General features: G+C 45.7%; 2 long non-coding RNA genes across 2 annotated transcripts; one reads left to right on the forward strand and one right to left on the reverse strand.

Moving 5' to 3' along the window:
* The first annotated feature begins 676 nt into the window (after positions 1-676).
* Positions 677-5061, forward strand: LOC121676334. The gene is made up of 3 exons (XR_006020430.1): positions 677-910; positions 1514-1563; positions 3339-5061. It is a non-coding gene; the product is annotated as an uncharacterized LOC121676334 (long non-coding RNA).
* On the reverse strand, positions 5033-27786 carry LOC121676333. The gene is made up of 3 exons (XR_006020429.1): positions 27507-27786; positions 19280-19387; positions 5033-5333 (listed from the first exon to the last, which is right to left on the reverse strand). It is a non-coding gene; the product is annotated as an uncharacterized LOC121676333 (long non-coding RNA).

Consider the following 27786-nt stretch of genomic DNA (forward strand, 5'->3'; position numbering starts at 1 on the left):
CTACCCTCAGAGCGGTTCTCCACTAAAATGGGAAAGGATGGCACCTGAAAGGAGCCCACAGGAAAGATGGAGAGAGATTATTTACAAGGGCCTGGTGCGATAGGACAAGGGGGAATGGCTTCAAACTGAAAGAGAGTAGGTTTAGACTGGATATTAGGAAAAATATCTTCCCTGGGAGGGTGGGCAGGCCCTGGCACAGGGTGCCCAGAGAAGCTGTGGCTGCCCCTGGATCCCCGGAAGTGTCCAAGGTCAGGCTGGACAGGGCCTGGTCTAGTGGGCGATGTCCCTGGCCATGGCAGGGGCTGGAATGAGATGGGCTTTAAGGTCTGTTCCAATCCAAACCAGCCTATGTGAGAGCCCCATAGTTCTTTGTTCCAGACCCCATCTACCAAAGTGTGTGAGTGAGGCTGTGGCAGAGAACTCCCACTCTGGAATCCCACCTTGTGTCTGCTGCACTGAGCCCTGCTTAAGTAGATGGAGTTTCATTTCTTTCTCTGTTGGCCTGTTTGTGAGAGTCAAGGCTTTTTTCCTACTTCCTTGGAAACTTATTCTTGGAACAGATTATTATTTAGCATAAACCCACAGAGCTCCCTGATATGTTTCTAAGAAAAGTAAACATCCCAGCACACGTGGTAGCTGGCAGGAAGAGCTGACCTGCAGTGTTTTCCCCAGAAACACCCTGGAAAATAACTTTGAGGAGCACAAGACATTGAAGATTGGAGGGGGAAGAGGGAAATCACAGTCTGCTCACTGAAATATGGCAAAAGGGGGGGAAAATTAATTTTAAAAATAATTACAAATTATTTCTTGACCTCTATGGAATGAATACAAACACTCTGGCACCTCTGGGAAGCCCCAGCATGTAGCCCCTGCCAACTGTAACGAGTCCAGGAGCTCATCTGTCCAGGAGGTGAGTGTCACTGCCAGGGGGGACACATCAGACTTCAGCTCTTAGTGACATCCACCTTCTGGGGACACTAAGCCAATTTACCTAATTCTGAAGAAATTTTGGTAATAAAAGTAAAGGTGGCGAGCAGAGCAGAGGCTGGGGAAGGATTAAAGGCATTTGCATTAATAAATAGAGATGTTATCATGGAGAATTAATGTTCTTTGATCTAGATCTTGGCAGCATTAGGAGATGCTAGGTACAGTGCCTCATTATCTCTCAGAGGTTACGGGGTCAGCCTGGGACAAGGAGAAGTGATTTATGCAGTATCTCTGTCAGAGGGATGAGAATATGTATGAAATAATAAGACTTGCAGAGACCATTAGTAAAAATCTCCCTGGATGCCAAGGTCTCACATTGCACTGGCTTCCCTCTGTGCATCATCCAAGCACTTTCTTCCTCAGCTGTGTCCCCTCTCTTTCTTACCATTTTTATATCTCAAAGTAGGAGTGCTCCTTCCCCTTTCAGCCTCTGATGGGCAAATGGCATTTAAAATGGGCGGTTAATCCAGAAGAAAAAGCAGGATTCCGTAATTTGAAAATTCTCCCCCTTCCTCTCACTCCTTAGGAGAGACTGGTTTGGGAGGTGACATTTGAATGAAAAGGACAAGTGAAGAGGTGAGTGTTGAATGGTTCAAGTACTAATTAAACCATCAAGGACAAATGAATGCGTGTGTGGATCTCTCCTGTGTGTGTGTGAATTGAGAATCCTGCAGGTGGACATGGCAGGGAGAGTTCAAAGCAGCCACACCTTGGGTTTTGCTAACAGAGTAATCTAAGCTCCTCACTGAAAACAGCTTGTGGCCAGGATGAGCAAAATCTACTGATTTTAATTCCTATCTTGCAGAAAAAAAAATTAATAAAATATGACTTTTAAAAGCTTGTTTCTCAAAGAAAATTAAACTTATTTGAAAGCATCATCTGGCCATGTGCTTCTCCTGATTATTGTTTGAAAGAGTCCCATTTAAAACAAAAAAGGGCAGGAAGATGGAATCCTAAAAGCTATTGATTTCTTTATGCATTTTCTAAAAAGAAACAAGTGAGAAGAAGAGAGAGATCTAAATAAATGAGGCAATCTGCTGAAGGAGAGGCTGAGACTGAGCCCAGATCCTGGGAAGCCATAGGAAAGAGAGGAAAAAACCTCTTTACAAGGGAGTACTTGTGTGCCATAGGTTTCCCTGAAGTGCTCAGAGCTAAGGATGCCCATTAAAGAAACACCCCAATAATCTCCAGTTCTGGGCTCCAGAGACACCAGTGAGCACAGGCCCATCCCTGTCCTCCCTCCTCTGCGTTACAGCAAGAACCACGATGGACTTCAAGCACCAGCAGCAGCAATTAAGCATTTAATTCTCATTTATATTCTAAGGGAACTGGGCCCTGGACTGCTCCAGCTGCTTTGGAGCCTTCTCATCTTCCCTACTGTCACCTCTACAACATAAGACTTGTCAATAGCTTTTCCTATGCCAGATCAAGGTAACAGGTAAAATCAAAATTAAATTGGTGTGTGAGAGAAATGGACCCAAGAATCTGGATCAAAGCAGATGAAATCCTCTATTTTCACCTTTTCATATTTTGTTCTATTTTCTCTCTCCACTTCCCTCCTACATTTCAGGAGAAATGCAATGCTTTTGACCAAAACCACCTGAACTTTTCATTTTTAAAAATACCCTTCTCTGTGCTCCCATCCCATTCAGTGGCATTTGCCTATCAAAATGTCTTATTGAAAAGTTGCCGTCCAGCCTCATAAAAGTTACCATTTCTGATAGCAACTATATTTGGATCTATATTGAGCCTTATTTATGGACTTCTTGATTTTCCAAGTGGAATGCTGTCAAATTGAGTGGTTTTTACAGTCAGTGAAGAAAAAATCATAAAGAAAAATAAGAATGAAGGCTATTATAAAGTTTAAAAGGCAGAAGCCAAGCACAGGACTGCATAGGAGGCAGGGAAAAATACAGCAGAAGATTTTGTTATAATATAATGAATGTTTCCAACTCACTTTGGCCAACCCATTTCATATGTGGGTGGGTGTGTGGAGGTTGGGATTGCTTTGGTTTGTGCGCCAGTCTGGTTCAGAGGAGATAGGAAATACAGTGCCAGAGTGAAGGAAATGAAACTCTTTGTAGCCGTTTTCAGCATAACTTTGTGCAGGAATGCACAAAGATCAATGCAAATGTGTGTAATGAGCAGCCTCTCTCACCGGAGAACAACTGTGTTACACCACAAAGAGACAAACTGGGTGATTTTAATCCTACTGAGGCTGAAGGGGAGGGAGTTTGCCCAGCTGGCTCATCCTCCAGTGTGTGCTGTCTCCAGGCTGGTTTGCTGGGTGATGGAGAACAGCCTCCCATGTGGGGGAAACACCACCTTGGCCATTTGCTTCTTGTCTGCAGAGCCCTGAGAAGGCAAACGGGCCTGACAAAGAACTGCAGGTCTGCTTTCAGACATCCTTTGAACACTTGGGATCTTCAGGAGGTAAGAACTTCTTTTAACACTCAGGATTTTTTGTCTGCCATGTTTATGCATGATGAGCTTGTGCCAAGGACCCAATTACGATTTTCTTAACTCTCTCCCCTCTTTCTTCTCCACTTCTTCCTCCACCCATTATCAGGGACACCTGGAAACAATAAAGAGTTGTTTGTTTGGTCCCTCCTGCTTCCCCTTATTTTCTGGTGTATTTGATGTTGTGAAAGCAGGGCTGTTAGAGATCCATTAAGCAGTGTTTGTAATGGACGGGAAGAGTTCTCTCTGGTTTGAGGAAGATAAGGCACATAAATCGAACTCCCCCTACATCTAAACATTTCTGTAAATAGCTGAGAAGGACACAAACATGGAGCAGCTTTTCCTGTGTGCTGCGTACCCCATCTTGTCACCACTGGAAGCCAGGAGAGCTGAAGAATTGGGATCAGAAGCTTCAGACAAGACTGATGAGCACGTATTTACAATGAGATAATTCATTTGTTTGCCAAGGTATTGTTTATTCAAGGAGCATCCAGCATGTTCACCCAGCCAGTGAGGCCATTCTCCAGTAATGATCCATTTGGGAATTGCCTCCTCTGGGTTTAGGAAAGGCCCGTGAGTGCCAACTACCTCAATCATGGGGCTGCAGAGACAACACAGTCCTGTCTTTATTCAGTAGGGTTCTGCAGTGGAGGGGTAGAGTCTCCTGCTCTAAGTGATCCTCTACTTTGTGTTTGTATCTGTTCTGCAGCAAGAGGAAACCAGTCAGATCCTACGCATCCCTGTGGGATGTCCATGCCATTTTCTCACATCCACATATTCAAGATTTTTCTCCCAAGAGATACTCTAGAACTTTTGTTAATAATGCAGTTCACAGCTCATACGGGAAGGAACACAGAGAGTCTTTTTTTAGAGCTGTTTCATCCTGAATCCCTTGGCTTAAATGATACTCTTTCCTTTCAGCAAACTTAATACGGATTGGAAAGACTCCCAGACGTAAAATGTGCAAATTAAAACTCTCCTGGAATGATCAGAAAGGAGACTATTTATTCTCACTCTTGTCCCAACGTCTCAAAAACCCAGGTCAAGAGATTATCCCCTGCTTCTGAAGGAATGAAGAAAAGTGGCAACAGCCCTTGACAGACAAAACCTTCATGATTTGAGCTCAGAGCTTAGGCCCCAGGTGGATAAATGAGTCCTCTGCTAAAGGATAGAGTCCTTGGATTTAATCTGTACTGGAAGGGGTTTGTGGGCAGTTAACAGGTCAAAGGCTCTCCCTGAGAACTCCAGAAATCTTTCTTTTTGTACTTCTGGTGACATTATTTAAGGAACATAATGCTGTTGGGTGGGCAATCAGGTTTAACCCTGATTAATTAGGGACTCTGCACCTAATCATTATGGAAGCACAGAACAGCTGGAGGGGAAGGGGCCAGAGCAGAATGAAGCCACACTAACAGGAGTCCTGTGTTTTTCTCCAGCTCCCACTCCATGGCACTGAGGATCACGGTTTTGGACATCCTTCTACAAATAATTTTGTGTTTCTCTCTTCAAAAACAGGCCCCAGTGGAGTTTTGTGGCCCTCACCTGATCCCCCTGAGTGAAAAGCAGAGGCCACGACATCAGAGACTCCAAGTTGCCAGCTTGTCTCTTTTATTAATAGGTGGGAGAAGATTTTGGAAGGAAGAAGGGAATTTGGAAGATTTTAAAGAAATATTTCAGCAATAGAAGCAAGAGCTTGAAAAGCCAAACCAGTCCATTAATCCCTTGCCAAAGACAGTTTAATAGCCATTAGGAGGCAGACACAGAGTGTATTTCCCTTCATGGACACGCAGATTTGGTTCTGGAGTTAGAGACACCAACCTCGTATTTCAGGGACTGGCACAGAACTGAGGAGTCCATTCCCCTTTGGGGTGTAATTTCTTAAGATACTGAAAACAAAAGACACATAACATTAAAGATGACTTTAAAAATGTTACTAATAACTCCCTGGGGTCAAGAGATCTCGGAGCACTCAGTTATTTCTGACTTTGAGCCAGAACTAGCAGGGTTTTTCACTTTAATATCTCTGGTGTCCGTGGCTGTGATGTGCTGCCTCTATTTTAACAAGAGATTTTGACAATTTTGCCCTCTGAGTCTTACAGAAATCTACTGTCCCCAGGGAGCATGGCCTTGCAGATGGTTTATACTTAATTTGTTTTTCTCTTTAAACAGATACACTTTCTCAGAGACATTTGCTAGGCAACCACAGCGTAACTGTACTTTTCTACAGAACATTTCATCTAGGCCTGCTAGAAAAGCTTTAAAATCCTGTGAAGAGCCACGTTATGCTGCTGTTCTGTAGCTTACATGGTGTAGGTATGTGAAAAATCAAAATTAAATGTTACATACCATTTTGCAAAGGGAACCGAGGGAAGTTCCAAACATCGTGTACCTGGGATATTTTCTCTAGTTTTGAGATCATCGAATTGGTCTTGTGCTTTTATTTTTGAGAGCTACATGAATTACGTTTTTTTAAGGTTTCTACCAAAATTGAGGATGCAATCTGTGTGTTTCTTTTCCACTGCCCTCCAGCTTCTGATACCAGCTCCAAATTCTCACCCTGGTTTCTTCCAAATCCATATCACAGGGAGATGATCCATTTTCATTTCACAGAATTTTGCCTGCTGTTTTAGCATCCATCTCACTAAACATCATCTCCACTTGTCTGACACTGCTGAGCTCAAACCTGGGTGAAACAGCACAATTCTAAACCAGACCTGTCACTTCGATGCAGCTCGGTCCATTCTAATGATCACATTAAAATTATATTCTTTATAATTAAAGATTAGTCACATCCACCAAAAAAAAAAATATTTCCCAACAGATTATGGGTTGGAGAGAAAAAATGTAATAAAAAACATAGGGATTTTACACTTCTTGGTTAATTTATTTGTCAAGGAAAGGCTATTTTTAGACAACTCCATGAACTTTTTCCTCTTAAAACCTTGTTCTGGACATCCTGTACCCTGGAGACATGGATGCATGCCCTTAGTGGGTGCAAAAGATGTGGAAATGATAAAAGTTACACCAGACTCCAGGATCAAAGACTTTGTTTCAGATGTTGTTCAGGAGGGTGGTCCAGCTCTGAAAGTTCCCATGGGAATCCTTGGTCAAGACCAGGGAGGGTCTTTTTTCTCTAACTGCTGCCTCTAATAGGGACTGAGCAGAGCAGATTCAGATCATCAGCCCCTCTGCTTCGTGCCTGCATTTTCCAGAGTGCCCTTGCTAAAGGTCGGGGTTACACCATCCAACAAGGTCCTGTGAATCCCAGCAGCTGCTCTTCCAATGGGAAGGTTATTAATGGGCATAATTCATCAAGCAGGAGACTTGAGGAAATGAGACTGCAGAAATGCACCTTTATGACTTGTGGAAGCTCAGTTGGCTGTTGACAGGGCTGAGGAGTCTTAATAAGAGGGGTAGGAAGAAAAAAAAACGCCCTTTATGAGGAATTAATTTCCTGTCTCCATTATGAAGTGCTGCAATGTTCATTTAGCATGCAGGAGGTGGGTGTTAAGATTAGAGCTGGGAAGGAAATGGATATCAGAACATGCTAAATCTTCCTCAGTGCCACAGCAAGAAGCTCTGAGAACATGCTGATGAACCTTCTTCATTTCAGCCAACCCTAACAATATCTTCCTGGAAGCAGGAGGCCACTGCTTCCCATTAAATCTGTTCTTCCTATGTTTCAAGCCCTCAAAAGAGATGTAAAATATGTCAAGACTCAGAAGAAGAGACATGCAAATGTTACTGATGAGAAAACTTTCAAGAAGTCTTCACAAATCCATCCTTGGCGCTTTGGGATTCATTCCATGAGGTTAAACCTGTATTTATAACTTCTCTCTTTATTATATTGACGTATTTATTCTTAAGAAAGAAAATGGAGGGGCTGAATGTGTGTTGGAGGACTTCACATCTGCAGCCCTCAGAGACCTAAACAGAGCCCTGCTGATCTGGTCAGCAGACCCAAATTCATCTGATATAGCAACCTTGGTCCCTTCAAGAAATCTTACTCTAGATCTGATTTCAAGTATAAAAAGTGCCCTTGCTTTCCTCAGACAAAAAGAAGGTTTGGGTCATCTCATGGAAAGCCATAGGATGTTTAGCACTTTAACTTCTTTTTGAGTGCTGGAAGACTTATCCAGGTGATATGTGAAACCAGAAAAAGACAACAGGGCTGCCCATGAAGTTGATCTTTATGAAGGTTTCCAGCACCCAGCCTTTCCCACTGCTTCAGTCACTCTCTTTTCTGGATACAACAGTACTCAGGGCTCACCTGCCATGTGAAGACAAATGTCACCTTGCGTGGGTGGGGAGAGAGCATTTTCAGGGACTTTGAGAACACTCTCAGTTCTCAGTGGACTGGGTGCTTTGCTCTTTGCGAAACACTCCTCTCTCCCCATAGTCTGTGATAGTTTCTGCTTTGATTTTTTCATGAAGAATTTGATATCCAACAACATTAGTATCATCACACTCCTCCTTGGTCTGTCTTGTCTGTTGATATTCACCCACTGGGAGATTTTAGATATTTAGGGTTAAAGCTCTTTGGAGAAGACCAGGTTTATTCCAGAGTGCCCTTCTCCAGTACCTGGCACCGTCCCAGGTCTGAGCCACCACCCTGCCAGAGATGATAAGCAAGGACATCCCCCTTTGCAGCTGCTGTAACATCTTGTCACCATCAAAGCCCTGTCCTTCACATCTCATGCAGTACATTTGCTCTGCCTTGTTCTCCTCTTGCAACAACAGACATTGTTTGGTGTGATAATGGAACCTAAGGTCGTATTTTGCCTTCAGCCATCAGCATGTGCAAACGCTGTGTGACTAATGAGCTAGTCCCTGGTGACTCCCCTGTGCTGTTTGTCTACAAGAAGCTTTGTTGTGTTTGCAGTCCCTCCTGACCACTGGTGAAGAGCTGTCTTTTCCCTGGGCTTCTGACTTGAGCTGGAAATCCAATGGCAGTGCAGGTTTCTGCCCACAAGGGACTTCCTTCCCCTCCTCTTCCAAAAATATGCTGAAAGGAAAATCTGCCTTTTGGTTTGTCTGTCTTGCTTTCAATTTGTTTTCAGTTCTTTTTCCTTAGGGGACTCTTTTGCTGGCTTGGGGAAGCTTTGTTCTCTCAAGGATGTCAGATGGTGGCTTGGCCAATGCACATGCTGGGGATGAGTGGGACAGACGTGGAGAAAATGGGGCAGCAGCAGGATTGGTGCATGGCCACAGTGCCAGGAGATGAAATAAGGTTCTCCCTTCCTCCGTGTTTCATGGGCAGAAATGACTCAGCTTGACATCACAGAAAGCTCTTGGACAAGCAAGGTTTAAAAATGATGGATTATAGGACGCAACTCATCAGTGACTCAGCTTGCCAGCGTTCATCACTGGAACTCTGACCCTTCCTCTTCTCCTCCAGGGTTTTCTAGCCCTGGATCATTGGCAGCGATTAAAGGGGCAAATGGACAATATTTTCAGACACTGTGAACACTTTTGGAGAGTGCACTCCCAGTGTGTACTTGAGCAAAGACACTTTTAAAAAGGACCTGCTTTTCATGAAGCATTGAGTGTCTTCTGATCTGAAAAGTCAGGTCTCATTAAGGATGCCCACATTGGACATCCTTGAAATATGAAAGCTAAGGGAAAAAAAAGGTGGTGAGGTCTGGCTCAGAGTGCCCAGAGAAGCTGTGGTTGCCTCATCCCAGGAAGTGTCCAAGGCCAGGTTGGACAGGGCTTGGAGCAACCTGGGATAGTGGAAGGTGTCCTTGCCCATGGCAGGGGGTGGGATAGGATGAGCTTTAAGGTTCCTTCCAACACAAATCAGTTTATTATCCTATAATTCTACGAAAATTAACTCCTGACTCCATTTGGAAAAATACCCTAAGGAGCTGCAAGGGACTTTTCAGGATTCTTAGAGAAGTCCCTTCTGGGTCAGACTGACACTTCTGGTACACGGTGACCCAAATAGGCAGGCAAAATTTCCTTTTCTCCTTGCAAGTGTAGTTTACAAACTTTCTTTCTCATTCCACCCTACATTTCCACAATTTGTTCCCTCCCTGACATCTAAATCCAAACTCCTGCTTTGCTCTGAACTAGAGAAAAAAGCACAGATATGATTTTGTTTTGATCGGACGCCTGACCCTCTCTCCTCATCTCCTTTTTTTTACCTGTTGAAGGGAATCCATCAAGATAATTTCCTGTTATTAGGTCTGAAGTGTTTTGAATTTGGAATGGTTTCTCACTTAGAAAGAATTGATGCCTATAACTTGTAATGTGCTCGCAGTTGTGTGCAGTGCCTGGCAGCCCAAACTCCATTCCAGGGAGCTAATCCCAGTGGCTGAACTCCATTAAAGCCTAGATGGTATCTGTTAATACAGCCCTGTAGTTTGGGTCATTGTGCTGATGTAAGGAGCACAGCTGCCTGGAGACAGATTATGATGTGAGGGGACATCTTTATTCTATTTTAAACTGAAAAAAATGGATGGGAGACACACTAGTCATGATTGATTAAATATATGAAAAGGACTTTATGAGCTTTCTTGAGCGCTCTGTGTTTCTCATTCTGTTTGTCATTCCTCTGTGTTTGGTAAATAAATAAATACATAAATCCAAACCTTGAGGATAATAGCAAAGAGAGAGACTCCTCATGTTCAGTGGGTTTTATTATAATGGGCTGAGGACTGTGAGTCTCAGAAATCAATTCCCAGCTCTGGCACTGATCTATTATGTAGTCCTGGGACACCTTTTTCCCTTATATCTTCTCCCACTATTATTTCATCCAATCTGTTTAAAATTATAAATATAACATGGCAGTGCCTTTGCTCTCCTGGGTGTGTGTGCAGATCCAATCACAATGACAATCCAGTCCCTGCTGGCTTCTCTGGGCCATCATCCAAACAATGTCTCTTTCCCCATCTACTGCGTTTCAGAGCCATGTGCCATTTTACCAAATAAATATTGATCCCTCATTTCCCAGCACTGGTTATTCCAGGGACACTCTCTCACCTGAAGCCTTCAACCTCCCTCTCTTCCTTCTCACTGCATTACCAGTAATATCCAGGGCTGGAGATCCTCTGCACATGGAATAACACTTCTGTTCCTTATTCTCTCTATGTGGAGTGGTTTCTGTGTGCTGTGTCACAGCCAGTGCTCACCTGACTCCCTTATCTAGGGGAGGCATAAACTGGCCTGGCTCTGCCTCTGGATCCACCTCACCACTCCTGCCATGACTGCTCATGTCTGAGGTTGTACTCTGACAGCTCCATGTACTCCTTGGCAAGCTTGGAAAGGAAACAGTCTTAGAAAAAAAAAAAGAAATCACATTAAGCATAACATGTGTTTCATGCTCCTTTAGCATCTTATCCTGCTCCAGAGCATTGTAATTCCCCTGGCTGCTTTTGAATTTCATGTCACACTTTTAAATGTGGTTTGGTACATTCTCTACATGCTCTGTCAGTAGAGTTCTGCCAATAACCTCAGCCCATGAGCGCTGGGAAAGCAGCTCCTGGCTCTGCTTCCCTGCGTGCTGAAGTGTGGGGACGTCACAAATGGAGATATTTGTCACATGGGAAGAAACTCTTCCTCCTGCTGGAGCCACACAGGAGCCTCTTTCAACAAGGCAGGGTTTTATTAACTGGGTCACTGATCTGCAATTCTGTCCTGAGCAAGAAGCATCCACAGGACGTGGCTACAAAGGGGGGCCTGAGTGTGTTAGTTTGAATTAATTTTTAAAGCAAACAAGTCAAAACTTCTTGCAACGGTCTTAAACATTCTCACCATGAATTATATAGACTTATCTTAAACTTGAACAAGGTTTGACAAATCCCCTTTGAAAGTTCATTAAAAGAAATGTTCAGGACTGTCTTCCATGGAGACACAAACCCCCTGTCTGTCCTTAAACTAAGCCAAATCAACACCTGCATCTTTGCTGGGAGACAAGAGAATGCAGGACTGTGGAAAGGAACCTTCAAAAACCCTGAGTTACTGGTGAGGTTTGAGCTGTCCACTGAGAGACAATGTCAAGACACAGAGACAACCAGGATGTTTGGGAAAAGATGAGAAGGAAAGGGCTAAAATCTGCTTATCTCAGTGAACATTGAGGGTGACACAGATCTTGTATAGGAGAAATAATGTCTATTGACTTCAGTTCCTCTTGAATCAAGAGTGGTATTTCTGCTTGTTGTCTCACAGCAGCCTCATTTATCCTGTTTTTCCTTGCTCCCCTTGAAATTTATTCATCATTTATAGATGTGCCCAGTGTGCCAACACGCTACATTTAAATTGGTCATATGGGTTTAAAGGAGCCAAATTCAACTCCTCCCTGGTGCTTAAGTTTATGTTTGATTTGAGGACAAGGTAAAGGTGAGATTTCAGACCAGACTTTCTGATGTGCATTGATTCTTTAAGCCAAAAAACAACAATCAGAAATTTCAGTTTTGCCAAAAAAGGCAGCAGACACCCTTCCAAAGAGGGAGTGAATGGATTTTTAAACTGAGAAGTTTTAGTTTAGCCACAGCCATTCTTCAGGGCAACATCACAGCTGCAGATGTAGTTTAGATACTTTGAGGTGTTTGCAAAGATTAATTAGCTGCCTAAATGGGAACTGAGCTCTGATGAAAATCTGGCCCTTGTGGGCACTGAGCCTCGGGCTTGGTGTGCTTTTGAAAAATCTCACCCCAGAGGCCTCGGTGGATGCACTTTCCTGACCTGAGCTCATGCATTAGAGAATAACCTCAGAGTTATTTCAGTGCTTCCGGGAGTTCAGGCTCATTCTTTAAAGTGAACAACCTAACGCTTCCCAAGTTCGCTGGGAAGTGGTGAAAATCCCCAGAGGGTTCCCTTTTTGGAGAGAGTTCATCCGAGGTAACACCTCTGGATAGGCAGCAGACTGTGTGGGTGGAGATGTGTATTTTAATAACTACAGAGCAGGAATCTGAACTACACCACCTCCCTTTTACTGCCACCCACCCTCCCCTGCCCACCTTGTCCCTCCACAGCCACCCAACCCTCTCCTCTCCTCTCCTCTCCTCTCCTCTCCTCTCCTCTCCTCTCCTCTCCTCTCCTCTCCTCTCTCTCTGTGGTGGGATCCAGGTCCCCTCCCTGCCCATCTCCCACCTTGCTGCTGCTCCCTTGCCTTTGTTGGACCTGCTTTGCTGCTGCTGCTGACTGAGTATGTTTTGCAAACTTGCAATTTCACGCTGCATTTGTTGCCACAGCAACGTAAGGGGGAGTTCAAAGTAGGGAAAAAGAGTCAAAAAAAACCCCCAAAAACTCTTTGATCAGCCCCTTATTTTGTGCCTTGCCCATACAAATTTGGCCATGCAGCTACATCAGCAGTGGGGTCTGCCAGGAACCTGTTTACCCCCAGGGACTTCAGAGACTGGAAATCCACATCTCTTATCCTCCCCTCTTCCTCCCTTAGAGCTGCCTTCTCCCATCTCTCTCTTCCTGGGTATCCAAGAGTCTGGAGCCTCCAGCAGTAGCCCTGGACGTTCCTGCTCTCAGTGGCAGCTTTTTCAGCGAGTCCTGCTGTCTTTGCAGGGAATGGTCAGGCATTTGGGAACTGGCATGAGACTCCAAGAGCACGATGGCAATGCCCAGTGGCAACACAGTTTTACCTTTATCTTTCATCCCAGCAGCAGATCCGTCAATACAGAGGATGGAGCACTGGCTTCAGCTCGCCCCCATCCCTCCAACCCCTCCCCTTCCCCGTGACTACTGAAAAGGAGTCCTTAAATGCAAACTCTATGGCAAAGAGCTGCTGACACTTCTTCATGGAAAAGATACATGGGGTGGCTGGTGGCTAATGAGTGTCAGTACTCCAAAGGATAATCTCTGCTTCTCTCTGATACAATTTAACATCGTATTTCCCTAATTTGAGGCTGATTTAGTCGCTGGGGTATTTGGATGCCTCTTCTATGGTGCCGATAGTTAATTAAACAGATGTTGCAGAGGGAATCATTAATTTTAGTGCTGCAGATGGGAGCGGAATGACTTTGTGAAGTTAATGTTTCAGCAAAACAATAGGCTTCTGTCATCAGTTGCTATAAACCAAGTAAATTAAGAGAACAAGTAGAGTAAAGGAGATAGCTTTGAAAGAATATCAATTATTCATTTTAGAATTGTACTTTTCCCCCACGAATCATCACAGGAAGAGAGGAGGGGAAAAATCTGCAAAAGCTGGGAAGTGGGAAAGAGAGGAATCCCCAAGCCAGCAGCCTGAAAGAGAGTTTAACCCTGCTCCCCCTGGAGCACTGCAGGGTCCTGCAGGAGCACAGAGAGCCAAGCGCTGGGGGCTGCAGCCCCCAGAACAGCACCTGGCTCTTACTCCTCTTCCTGAAGAGCAACTGAAGTCATGGCAGTAAAGACAGATGTCCATTCCCATGTCCAAAAAGCAGGTGGGCACAAACATCTTCCTTTTTTGAAGGCTGTGAAACTTCTTCCACTCCAGGCTGGGTGTTCCATACCTGTGGATGAGGTTTCCTGGAACAGCTGGCTGGATTTTCTGGGTGTGGTGAGAGCTTCTAATCACAAGTTCACATGTTTTATACCTTTCAAAAATCTCAGGGCCAGTGGAAAAAGCCCCTAAGCACTCCTAAAAAACTTGTAGGGCTGCATCTGTGTATCAGGTGTGGATGTTCTGCCCCAGAAGTGGAAAAGTTTAAAATCTCGAGGTCTTTACAAGTTTCTCACTGGCATTAAATGTCAGTAATTTCTGTTGAACAGAAGTTCCTATTTTTGAACTCAAAGCAACAGAGGGAAAATCCAGCTACCTCTGCACCATAAAAAGGCAGTGGCAGAAGAGGATCAGGGAAACAAATGAAGTCCATCCATCGTGCTGGAGTGAAAGCACTACTGACTGCTTGAGTGCCTCATATTATGAAAATTAGGTTTCTTTTTTCAGACAGATGAGTCATTTGACCACTCAAACTTCTCCATGAACACATCTCTGACCATTTGTATTATCTTTCTCTTTCTCATATGTGCATGTTTTTTTCCTTGTTACCAGCTACTCCTTTCTCCAAAAACAATAATCAGTGGTTATTCTCATTTATTTGATAAGGCCAAACAATTTCAGTGCCCAGAAAGTAATTATGAATTTGGCAGTTCTGATTAATAAATCTTTCAAGAAGCATGCTGCATTTCATCCATAAACAGCATCTTGCAGAGATTCATTGAGAAAACACAGAGAAACAGAAAGACACAAAGTGAAAAAGAATTCAATTCTGCCTGGCAGTGAAGGCCTGAGGTCAATCTTACATGTGTAAGGTGAATTTCACCACTGCATCTATTTCTTTAGCACTCACTTTGTACTCACCATTTTATTTTAATGGATGCTGTTTATGTTTTATTCTTTCTGGTTTTACAGTGCCATATATTAGTGTAGCTCTAACTTCAAAAGCAAAATGTCCCAAATTAATTCTAGGAGATCATTTCCATCCTCAAACTGCAGCACTGTAGAGCCCTTGTCCCATATAACAACTGAACAAGTTTTTTGCATCAAACTGGCCAAGCACTGGTTGTTTTCAGCTGGTTAAGAAGAGGTGTCCAGTATGTTTTGGGAAACATCAGGTACTCCAGATATCTGTAGGGATACCATGCAGGTATTAGGAGGTTGTAGGGCCCCTCAGATGGTGATACTGATCTTATTTTCAGCCAGATGAATTGGTCCCCTTAGGCCTTGCAGAGAAATCTCTGTGGTGTGGATGTCAATAGGCACCGAAGTCACTCAGAACCAAGGAGAATAAATTCAACCCCTCCCAAAGTGTCCTGCTGAAGGACATGGAGGGGCTGTGATTTCTGCCTGGCAAAGACTGAGTCTGAGGGTTCTGAGAATGAAGGATCCTGAGACCCATCTGCTCTTGCAAAATATTACACTGAATTGAAGGACTTTGGCTCCTTCCTGTAGGAAATAAAATTCTCATTAAAGGCATGAAATTGAGCTCCTTGGAGACTTCAGCTTCGCTCTGCTGAGCAATCTGAACATAAGTTTTCAGCAATAGCAGCTCCTCGCTCTGTGTGCTTGTCTCAACACTGTGCCATGGGGATTTGCTTCTCTGAGAGTCCTTGGGATTGCTGTGTTTGTTCACTGGCAGCCCTTCAATTCCAGCTCCCTGGCATGGATCTACAGGCACAGAATTCTCCAGAGATCTGCATCCCATCCATGAAAGTGCCTTTGTTTTCCTCTCCCCCATGACAGGGCACCAAGCACCTACCAGTTAATGGGCTACCACAATCCTGCTCAGTTAAGGAATAGGATGTCTTGAAGGGGACTAGATCCCACCAGAGATGTGGGAAAGGATGTTCATAGAGCTCTGAAGTGTCTTTATCTCCTTCTCCAGAGCAGATGATCCCATAGGGTTGTAAAGTTCCCCCAGGCACAAGGGCACCCCAAGGCAGGGTGGTTCAGCAGCACTTCCCCTTGCTCTTGTCCTCATGGATGGTGTCACAGTGCCACTTCGTGGCAAGCCTCCCTGGAGCCACCAAGAGCACCTGGCACACAAGGAGCACCCTGGTCTCTCTCCATCAGGGAGCCTCAGCATCATGCCACAATTCCTTTTCTCCACACGGCATCACCTTCCAGTGGTGTCTGCCCCTGAGAGAGGTAATTGATTCCCTTCCCCTTTCCAGCCCTAATTAAAAATGCACCATATTAAACTTGAATGCATTGGAAACAATTAGCTCCCTCTTTTGTCTCCTTGTTCGAGCCGGCAACGCGAGGCAGCCAGGTGTCACGTTCAACAAATCTCCATCAAGTGATTTCTCTGGAAGGAAATGAAGTTTGAAGAACTCCTCTGCTGCTCCTGATGCTTTGGCTCTGACCTTCTTGTGCTTCCAGCTTATCTCCATGGAGATGCTCATTTTGCAGACCGGCTCCATCTTCTGCCAGCAGCCGCTCGTGGAAGCAGGAGGCAGGGCCGGGGCCAGGGAGCCAGGCTGTTCCAAGGATTCAATCCCGTTCTTTTCAACACTCCAGCACTTTAAAATGGACAGTGGTATGGATCATCCTGCACGGAAGATGTGCCCTGGCCACTCCAACCTTGCATGGTTATCCAAACCCCAAAAAGGAGGATTTTAGCTTGAGTTAGGAGCTCCCACAGCAGCTACCAGGTCGAGTGACCCTCACAGCCTCAAGGACAGGTCTGCACTTTGTTTTGGAAAAGTCTGACCATGCAGAGGCTCTTGCCAGAGCTGGAAGAAAGAGGGGGGGTGTCTGTTCCATTCTACACCCAGGAGGATAGCTCGCATCTCCAGGAGAAATGCACTGCAGGAGCACAGCATCCCTGCTGGGATTTGGGACACAGGGCTGCCTCCCCTGCTGCAGGTAAAAAGCAATGTTTGGGAAAGGGGGAAAAGTGAAAAAGATTATAATAATAGGTTACATCTGCAGAAGTGTCTGGAAAATGGGATGTCCAAGACAGAAATCCTGCTCCAAATCTCAAGTAGCCTTTATCTGACCTGATACCCACAAACACCTCCTGTGAGGGCTGAGGGGGATCCACACCCTCCACACAGAAAGCAAGCATTAGCAGGACTATGCTCAGTGCTCTCAGGAAAAGCACTTGTTGGGAAATTTCAACAAACCATTTTTCATTGAAAAATGCTGATTCTTTGAAACAGGCTTTCTGTGAGAATAAAAGGGCAATTTTTCCTCATTTTAGCAACTCTAAATATTGCGGCAGCTTTAAGTGAGAAAAGAAACCAAGAAAAACCCTGCTTGAAAGTTGGTTTTTTATCCCCTTCTTTCAGGTTGTAACTTTATTATGATGAAAACCAAAAGAAAATCAAAACAAATGCTGTTAAAGAGAAAGGAAACTTTTAAGACTGCTGTAAAAATGAAATCCATTGATCTGACTAGAGGTATTTTTTCCCAGTGTTTGTTCCTACCATTTTTATTTAACTTCAGGTGCTAGAGAAAGGAAAGGGATGGTGAGATCCCAGGAGAAGGGGAGAAGGTTCAGCTGAGCCTGTGGGCCAGGCTTTGTGTCTGCAGCAGCAGCTGTGGCGAATGACAAATTACAGCTTCTCAGGACTTTGCCTACCACAGGCAGAATTCATTTAGGGGCCAAACCTCTTCCTGGGTGCGTCTGGGATCAGCTACAGGGAGGGGATGGGGTCAGCACGGCTCGTTCCCCAGGCTCAGCTGTGGGGTGTCATGAAATGTGGGAGGAGGGAGAACGTGGTGCCTGAGACTTTGCCTAAGTTTCCCCTGAATTTAAATGCCAACTCAAGTGCCAGAGCAGTTGTCAGCCAGATGGCACCTTCAGAAGCTCTTCCACCTTCACCCAGGCTCCAAGGGGTGCAGTGAAGCACTTTGCAGGCAAGTGTCTCTTCCTTCTGTCCTCAGGGATTTCACAGCCCTGCCTGCAGTTTTGCTCTGGTGTGAGCTGAGAGCTCCAGGGCTCTTGCATCTCCTTTTGTGTTGGCAAGGGCAAGTCTGAGCATCGACATGAGGCCCCCTCCTGTCTGCAGAAACCTCTCTCTTTTTTCTCAACACCACTTCTGCTTCCTTCTGCCTGGCTTCTGCTGTCACATCAGCCATCCCTCAGGGAGTTACAGCATTGTCTCATCTCTCCATCAGTCCTGTGCAGTCGCTGGTGGAAGCAACAAGGACTTTCCTTGTTTATTTGTTCTGCAAAGTTTATTTGGAGATGGATTTGTTGTTGTTGGTTTTTTATAAAGACTTATTGAGGAAAGTAAATTGGAGTTGGAAATACGCACAGCAAGGGGGAAACTTCATTTCCCATGAACTCAGCCTTTGGTGGAGTTAAAACAATGAGTAGTAAGATGGAAAAGCAGAATGTGTTTGAATCTTTAGCATACAGTTTCTCTGAGCAGAGGCTGTAAGGTGAAGTGGGGCACAACCTCAGCCCTTTTCTTGCCACTCACATCTGTCAGTCCATCTCCAAGCCTGGTTCTCGCTACCCAGTGTGATCAGTGTCTAGAGGGATCAGTGAGAAGGGCTCTCACTCAGTACAAGCCAAATTCCAATTTGTTGCTGTTGTGCCAGGAACTGTAAGCTCTGCCTGTTGCAAATCAGCTCTAGTTCTTATGATTTATGTTTTTCTGTCAATTTCTGATCCCACATAAAGCTGAGAATATGGCTGCAGTCTTCAATTCCCTCTGAAGAAGTTGTCTCCTTTTGAATTAGCTTTTCATGTCAGGACAACATGGGCTGGCAATAAAAACCACGGGAGAGATCCTCCTCAGTGAAAATGATGGAATGAGTTGAAAGAGAGGAGAGGGATGGGGAGTGAGGGGAAGGAGTGAGTAAGAAGCAGAAAGATCCTATGTGAGGAGGCAGAAAAATGCAGAGTTGCAGCTCTGACACTGAAGAAATGCTTGCTGGAGACCCAGCAGAGGGGACAAGCCAGCCCTTGTTAAAGGTCTCTTTGTAGGGTGATAATTTGGAAGATCAGAGCCTGGCAATGGAGCCTGGATGGGAGCAAGAACATGTCTTCCTTCCCCTCTAAAGAGCAGAGGGAGCCACAAAGCAACCATATGGAGCTGCAGCAGAGCTTGCCAGCACCTTCTGGCTTCTGACGGTCAGAACCAGTATAAAGGACAGAGTTAGGCACAGATCTGTGTTTTTTTAAGCACCTGAAGTGAACTGAACTATGTGTTTTGGAACTTGGATCTAAAATACCAGTGCTAAAACAGGAAACCTGTGAGCAGGACCAAAGAATGGGAATTTCTGGTCAAGTTTAGAGAGTGCAAAGGCCTCTTTGGCAATCTTTGGGTGTGCAGGCCAGCGTGTTGTGCAAGGCTCCCTCTTTTTGTTTGAAAAAGCTATTGAGGCCTCCCCTGGTGGAAATGCTCCCCTGGGAAAAGGAAGAACTTCAATCCCACTCACCAGACTGGGTATGGATATGTGTCCCACCAGTTAAATCTCCCTTGCAGGCAGGATCCTGGGCACTGGGCAGAAACTGGAGACTCTCCATCCTTCCTGCTGAAGCCAGACCTGATGAGCAAAATATGTGAGAGTGAGGGACTTCAGTGAGCCCTCACAGAGACTGAATTAATGTAAATCATGCAGGAAAATCAGTGGTGGATTCTGGACTGTGCTCCATGAGTTATTTATTCACATTTTTAGGTAATTATTGAGTTAAACACCAGTGATAGAGATGAAAGGACTCTCAGGTCCCTGGAACACCCAGATCCCTGCACACATTTACCTGCTGCAGTGCTGCTGGTGGTGTGGGGAGGAATTTGCATTTATTTCACAGGCTTTGCGCTGAAACAAAGAGCGCTGTGTAATCCATTTATCACCAACCATTCCAATTCCTATCTTAAGTAAGAGAGGAGTCAATTAACAAATGAAAACAGAGTGCCAAAACACTCTCTCCATTTAGACCACAAAATGCTCTGTAGCAGCACAGCATGAACATTGTTTTCCTGGATGTGAATTTGGAGATCACAGGGGAAAGTAACTCATTCTGGGATTCAAGCTTTGAAAATGGACTGTTATCTTCCTGATGATCTCCCTGCTTTTGTAACTCCATCACCAACATTTTCTGGCTTTGTGGATTTGTCTGCCCAACAGTTGTGACAGAAAGAAATATTAGCTTTACAAATGGGGATAAAAATGACATATACTGAAAGCTAAAGCCAGTTAATGAGAAAGGATTTTTGAAATGTCACTCATCCTGTTTCCCACATTCAGTTTATATTTCTAAAAACTGGTTCCTCTTTTATTACCATGAAAAGTCCATTTTCAACTTAAACTTCCTTCCATCGACTTCTAACCAAATAATTATTAGCTTGCAAATTAATTTAACTTGTTAGTCAAATTACAGCCCAGCAAAAAGGAAACCACAAATGTATTTATGCCTTTATTTAATCTTTATTAAGACTAACCAGGCTTGAGCAGAAATGATCTCTTGACAAAGCCATTAAGAGCACAGACAAGATCACAGGTCTGTAACGCATCTGAAAGGGTACAGCAGAAAAGTCAAACGTTTGTCTTCTGGGAGACAGTCAGAGCCAGGAATTAAAGAAAAATAGAGCAACTGAAGGACCAATGCTGCAATGGTTTGATAATTATTCATTGCTTTTTAAAGAAAGGCAACAGAACTTAAAGGGTTTTTCAATGCTATGATTGATGGCCACATTTCAAGGCACAGAGAAAGTGTGCAAATCAGAATCTCAGAATGGTTTGGGCTGGAAAACTCATCCCATTCCACCCCCTGCCATAACGAGGGACACCTTCCGCTATCCCAGGCTGCTCCAAGCCCCGTCCAACCTTGCCTTGGACATTTCCAGAGACCCAGGAGCAGTTACAGCTTCTCTGGGCCCCTTGTGCCAGGGCCTGACCACCCTCACAGGGAAGAATTTCTTCCTAATATCCAATCTAAACCTGTTCTCTGTCAGATGCCATTCCCCCTTGTCCTGTCACTCCATACTCAGGGTTAATGTTGCTACCAGAGTGAAGCCTGTGGCTGTGTCAAATCCCAGGAGTTCAGGGTCCCTGGGTGATTTGGGCAAAGCCAGCTGTGCCAGCAGGCCTTGATGCCCTGAAGGGGGCACCTCCTTGTGTGGCACCAGACAGAGAAGTCCTCTCCCACCCAGTTCCCAGCAAATCACCCCCCAGATCCACGTCTGACTGCACCAAGCATTTCTGGAGCCACTTGGACAGAGGTGTCCAGGAGGGAAGGTGCCCCATTCCTAATCCCAGCTGGCTCCCTGGTTCCAGTGTGCACAGCCTTTGCTCTGAAGCTTTGAGTGACTGAGAGGAGCTGCCAGCTCCTCTCGAAGCAGTGAAGTTGTTCTTGCACTGCAGGGACTTCCCAGCCATGTTCTCTTCCCCTGTCCCCAGGCTGCCCGGTGTAAATTTGGGAGGTGACTTGCATGATGTCATCAGCTGAAGGGTCATAAAAGCTGCTGGTGTGAGCACATTGCTGGGCTCTGAGATGCCATCTGCTCAGCTCCCTGTCTTCAGGGAGACATTAACACAGCCTGAGGGCTTCCCTGTATCTGACCTCCCTTCTCCTCTCTGCACAGAAACATGGCCCTTGGGCATCTCTGCTGCCCAAGTGTAAAATGGACTAAAATCCAGGACAGAATTGGAATGGAAATCAAGCAAAAGCACGAAAACCTTCCCTTCAAGGGAATCTCTACAGAGCTCCCAGAGCCTTGGCTCCTCTGTCTGACAAAACAACCAGCAGGTTATTGCCTTTATCATCACAGGATCTCATCCCCTCTGCCAGCTCTGGTGCAGGCCAGTGAGGATGGAGGGGACCCATTGGAGCGTGTAAGGGCTGTGCAGGCCCACAGGGAGAGCCAGAGATCAGAAGGGATTTGGGAAAAGGACAGGCATGAGCATGGGGGAAGGTTGGTGGCTCAGGCAGACAAGATATTAGCACAGCCACAGCAGCCCCTTGTGTGTCTGGCTCCTTTTTCTGCCTTGCTCTCTCTGCTGATTTTCACTCTGAAAGCTCCAGCTCTGCCAGCTCTTCAGCAGTCTAATCTTTTTCCAGTCTCAGCTCGTGCCTACTAATGTGTTTCAGGCACAGAAATTTCATTAAGGCTGCCCTGATGTCCACAGGCTTTAGCCATGGACTTCATCATTAAGTGGGTTTCATTCCAGCCAACAAACAAATCACCCTCTGCTCCTGGGTGGGAGCAGAGGGGCTGGGGATAGAGGAGGCACAAAGAAGGAAAAGAAGCAAAGAAAAGTCCTTTCCATGCAACCAGGGTTGATATGGAATAGCTACCCCCGTCCTCAGGAAAAGAGATGCACAGAGGTGAAGATGAAGCACTAAGGACCGTATTTCACTGTGCTGTGGCCGTGTTTAACACAGCCTTGGAAGTGCTGCTTGTCCCAGCTGCCCTCAGAGACCCCCAGCCCTCTGTCCCATCCCTGCCCTCACCCCAGATGCTGACCTGACTGTTGCATTTAATTGGAAATGTTTGGCAGCTCAGTTCTCCCATTCAGCTTTGTCAAAGGTGTAATGTGGGGATTACTTAGCCATTAGCTCTGGCTCTCAGGTTTTTTCTGAATTAAGATTCCAACAAGTTCCTTGTCTGATTATCCTCAGCGCCATGGATGGACCTGAGCAGCAGAGTTTTGAGCTGGAGCCAAACTTGTTTCTCACTGGGGAATGTGGCTGAGTTCTTCCATTCTGGCCTTTGTTCAGCTCCTCTGGCACCAAAAAATAATCTGTAACTCCCAGCAGTTGGATCATCTGCCTATAAAAGAGAGCTTGGAAAGGAAGTCTTCACTGCCTGGAAATATCTAGGAGAGGATTTTGTGTTCTTCCAGTGACAGAAAAATTCTTTCAAACACATAGTAAGGATCCCAAAGATGCAGGGGAATGTGAAGTCCCTATCAGGCAGCACCATCAAAGGTGTGTGCAGGCTTATGCTTAGCCACAGCCTTGGAGAAATCCTTCTTGCCTCTCACAGAGAGCCTGCTCTGCATCATTAAGTCAGGTGAGGACCCTGCTGACTTTGGTGGTTTGGCTCTCTGCTGTGGCACAGCTTTTTCATATGAGAAAGGAATATCAATAATGTCCTTGGAAGCAATGGCAGGTTAGTCAGAGATGTCAAAGCAGACACAGGGCAAGAGGCAGATGGGTGCTGGGAAGGGAGCTGATGGGAAGGATGGAGAGAGACTCTTTACAAGAGCCTGGAGAGATGGGACAAGAGGGAAGGACTTCAAACTGAAGGAGGGCAGAATTAGGTCGGATATTAGGAAAAAAATCCTTCCCTGTGAGGGTGGGGAGGCCCTGGCACAGGGTGCCCAGAGCAGCTATGGCTGCCCCTGGATCCCTGGAAATGTCCAAGGCCAGGTTGGATGGGGCTTGGAGCAGCCTGGGATAGCGGAAGGTGTCCCTGCCTGTGGCAGGGGATGGAATGGGATGAGCTTTAAGGTTCCTTCCAACCCAAACCATTCTGGGATTCTGTGAAACTCCACAGTTCTTCCCTGTGTGAATGCTCCTGATTCTGCTCCCAGACAGACAATGCTGATCACAACTAAAGCTACCTTTGAGCCCTTGGAAAGACCCCTTTGTTGCTGTATCCTGCAGTGGTAGGGAGGAGAAGAGAGATCCAGCAGGCAGGAATTGTGCAGCAAGATTGATCTATTTAATTATTTTCCAACTTTTATAAACTTTTTTTCTTCATAGTCTAATTGGTCAAAGGATCAGGCACCCCTTGGGGTTATTGGCTAAAATCCTAAAACATCCATTGTCAAAATATTTTCCTACTGTACCATAAACATAGTTCTACAAGGTTGCAGGTGTTCATAGTTTATAGAACTCTGCTACATCTTCGTGAGAGAGAAAAGCATCTCACAGCACTGGAAAGAAGCAAGAAAAGTTATTGCTAGCAGCATATTTATATCCACACCCCTTAAACCTTCTCTAAACTTTTATTATTTTTATTCTGAATTTAAATCCAACCATGGTTTTCCAAACAGTCCTGGGCAAAAAGAAATCTCTTCCCTCCAGCAGAAGGAGAGAGAACTGCTCCCACATGGGCTGTCCTCAGTGGAGCCTACAGAGCTCTGTGCATTCCCTGCGTGGAGGGCCAGGGGTGACAGGGAGCATCTTATTTGAGGCTAATCAGAACAGCATGCAACAAAAGGAGCAGCTGTCATCTTTTCCTTTCCCTCAGCCACTGCTTGATAGATCAATCAGATCAAAACATTTTCAGAATCACTTTTTTGGGAAGGATTTTTGAAGTATTTTCTTTTCCTCTAAAATGCTTCCATTTAGAAAGGAAGTATGTAAAACTGAAATAAGTCCTGTAGGTTTGTAACAGAAATAAACCTCATTTTTCCCTCTGAGAGGACATACATTTGGCAATCCATGCAGCTCATCTGCAAGAGACAGAAGCTTCCTAAACATCCAGAATGAAATTCTTTCAAAATTCAGACAGCATCAAGCCAGTGAATTAATTTTGCTCTTTGTTAGTATAATCCTGGTTGCATTTCCTCGAGGGCTGGAGCTGCAGAGCCCTGCTCAGGACCAGACAGTCCCAAAATAGATTTTGGATGATTGCTGGGAGCGGGACACAGTGCTGGGGCTGTGGTCCCTCCTGCAGGCAGGAGGTCCTGAGGTTTTTGTCTCTGTCCCACCGGAGAGCCTGAGAGCTGCTGGCTCCGGGATCACTCTCTCCTATTGCTCAAAGCCCTTAGATATTCCTGCTATTACCCTCTGTTTATCAGGAACGCCATGGGAATGCTGGGTGCAGGGAGGCAGTGGGGCTCCACTGTGTTACAGCCCTTACAGGGAGAGGAGAGTGGGTTTATTGCCTGAACTCTGCAGAGTGCCCAAGGAAGAGAAGAAAAAAAAAGAAAATCTCCTGTTGCCTTTTTCTGGTCAGTTATAACTCCTTGCCTGGGCCATCTTAGTCTGTGATGTTCAGATTTTATCATTTAATCACACAAACTTTGCTTTATCTGCCCGTCCTGTGGGCTGAGGGGAGGCTGGTGCTAATCTATGAACTGAAACAAGTACCTGTGTTTAACTAATGCTCATTGTGTCTGTCTGGGGCAGCTGGGGGGGTGTAACATTCCCTGCAGCATTACAGCCTTCAGCTGCCTGAGGGTGCCACTGTGCTGATCACTCCCAACTGGAAAACAAACTGGGAGTCCTGGCTCAGGCATCCCATTAGATGGCACTGGGAGGGAGAAGGGGCAGACAGCAGTGCTGGAGGTGATGCTGGAGCTGGGAGTGCCCTCATGGAGGAGATGGGATCATCCTTTAAGTCTGAGGAAAGGCAGCAGCCCAGCTGGGATGTCCCTGGTCACCCCCCTTGGCACGGGCAGCAGGACTCTTTGTGTCTGTCCAGCAGCTCTGGAGAACAGTGAATAGAATCCCTTGGGATGCTCCAGTGCCCGATGACTGTCTCTTAAATAATGTTTGACCTTATACTACAGTCCTTATACCCCAGTCCTGCTCCCTGGGGCCCACAGGGCTCCATCCCTGTCCAGCTCTGACTTGCTCTGCTCAAGCCCGTCAGGATTTTGCCCGGCTGATGATGCTGTGCCAGAGCAAGTCGCTGTCTGCAGTCAGGGGCCGTGTTAACATTGATTCTTCCAGCTGCCAAAGCAGAGCACGGGCTTTCCTTGAGATGTTTCCCTTTCACAGAGTCCCCTTTTTGCAGAGTTAGAGCAATGGAAGGAGAGGAGGGATGGGGGAGAGAGGGAGAAAAGGGAAAGAAGTGAGCAGAGCAGTGCTTGCTGCTGATGGGGAAGTGTCAGACTCTCCAGAGCCCTGCCTAATGTGACCTACTTCAATGGTCTGCAGAGAGGTATTTGTCTTGCAACAGTTCTTTTTGGAGGAAAACAAACTATGATCTTGAGTAGCTCCAGAGCAGGAACCTGGTTTCCAGAGGAGACTCTGGCTTTTGCTCTGTGTTCAGCAGGGAAGGGAGGAATCAAGGGTTATGGTTTGTGATCCCCGCTTCAGCACTGCTCAGCACCACAGTGGCACACACAGGGGTGCAGGAAGCCTCTGGCCAAGGTATAATCCCAGTGCAGTGACATTTTTGAGTCGCTGGAGTTTTATAATCCACAGGCTGTGTGTGCATAGAGGTCTCCTCTGCTGAGGGTCTGCCCAGTGACCAGAAATCTCTTTCCAGACTAAGAAAAGGTGCTGGGGCAGTTGGATCAGTGGAACATTATTCTGTGTTTCCAGCACTCTGGGAGACCTGGACTCCACTGGGATTTTAGCAAAATCACTGTTTTTCTATCCTCTCTCCAAAAAATGCAGGGATAGTGAACTGAGTTGTCCCTGACCCACAGTTTTAGGGATATGCGAAGAGCACCCAGGACTACAGGGTTTGTATCTCAGCATGGGGAGCACGATGAGGCTCTGTGAGAATCTCGATGCTCCTCAGTCAGGCAAAGACTCGTGGCAGATGTCCTGGATCCAGCAGGACATAAATCCCTCCAGCTGCCAAGAGATTTTGTCAATGCCCCTGGCCAAAGATTTCTTTCAGCCTTTTAATACTTTCTGCATAACGTTTCGTTCCCCTTCTTCCTCTCTCTGTCTCCTTTCTCTTTTTTTTATTCTCTTTTCCTGGAGCACCTTGATGTGCTCTCTGAATAGAGCTCCATGCAGCAAATGGCATCAGCAGACTGATAAATTAGCAATGGATTGGAGCCTCAGATTAGCTCAGGCCAGTAATTTAACCTGATACAGGAGATGTTTGCATTTGTTCTGCTCATGCACCAATAGATAGCAACTATGCTGGAAACCTGACACTTGTGGGCACTGCCCTCCCCATAAAGCACCCCTGTGGCAGCCCACAGTCGCTTCCCATTTGTCTCACCCCGGGCCATGCCGGGTGAGCCGGCTCTGGCTAAACCTTTTAGGAGGGGAGGGAATGGGAAATGAAATATTTACTTTTTGTTTTCTCTTGCTGGCGGTGAAAGGATATTGATGTGGTGTAGATGGAACATTAAAATCAGAATTATGCCGAGGAATAAAAAAAAAAAAACACCAAAAGCCAGGCATAAATTAGCAAATAAATAAATTTGCTTCCTCCATGGCTGAGGGGAGTCTGCATTACGCCAGTGCCATATAACACACCCGGGATGTGTTTGGGAGCTGCTGGGCCATAAATCACAGGCGGCATTTAAACAGACAGGAGGAAAGGCCACATGGAGATGGATGGGTGTCCGAGGAGAGGACTGGCTGAGGGGCAGCCGTAAACACGTCAGGAGACGAGGCAGCCGGGGCAGGAGGGGGAAAGGGGATTTGAGGACTGAAGGCTGAGCGCTGAGGGCAGAGGTGAATGCTGGCAGGGTGAGGCAGGGGAGAAGCTGACCCCCAGTCCCATGGCTTTTCAGAAGTACAGGCTGAGGGATGGCAGTCCTGTTTTGCCACACTTCAAGATTTCTAAATTACCTCTATGTTTTTCCCACCTGTGAAACAGCAAGATGTTGTAGTATTCATTTTTCACTAAAAAGGTCAAATTTTCGATTCTGCTTTCTCCTTCTGACAAGAGCTGACCAGAAAAACCCAAGGCTTACATACTTTTACAGGATATCTTCATCCTATCTGAGGTGTTGATACAAAATTCTTTCTCTAAAATACTCTGCCACAAACTCTCAGTGATGAGGTTCATACCTTGTGCCAAACCAGGATGACAGTCTGTGATCTTGAGAGGTGCCAAATTCACCCCAAAGGGGAGAGGGGCCTTTTCTTCACCTCAGCCTCTGTGTGGGGCACAGAGATGTTGCCGTGACTCTGAGCACTGTAGGACTCCAGGGGCTCTGTTCAAGGAGCCCTCTTGACTTTAGCAGGATTATTTCAGGAACAATGTTGAGAAATCACTCTCAGCTTTCCACCCCCTGGATATCACAGTTCAAATGTGCCTGCAGCCAAGGGAGAAAGTCCTTGTGTGACG

Source organism: Corvus kubaryi, unplaced genomic scaffold, assembly GCF_017639235.1.
Source record: "Corvus kubaryi isolate FWS band 111438036 unplaced genomic scaffold, C.kubaryi_AGA036_p1.0 78, whole genome shotgun sequence".
Taxonomy (NCBI): domain Eukaryota; kingdom Metazoa; phylum Chordata; class Aves; order Passeriformes; family Corvidae; genus Corvus; species Corvus kubaryi.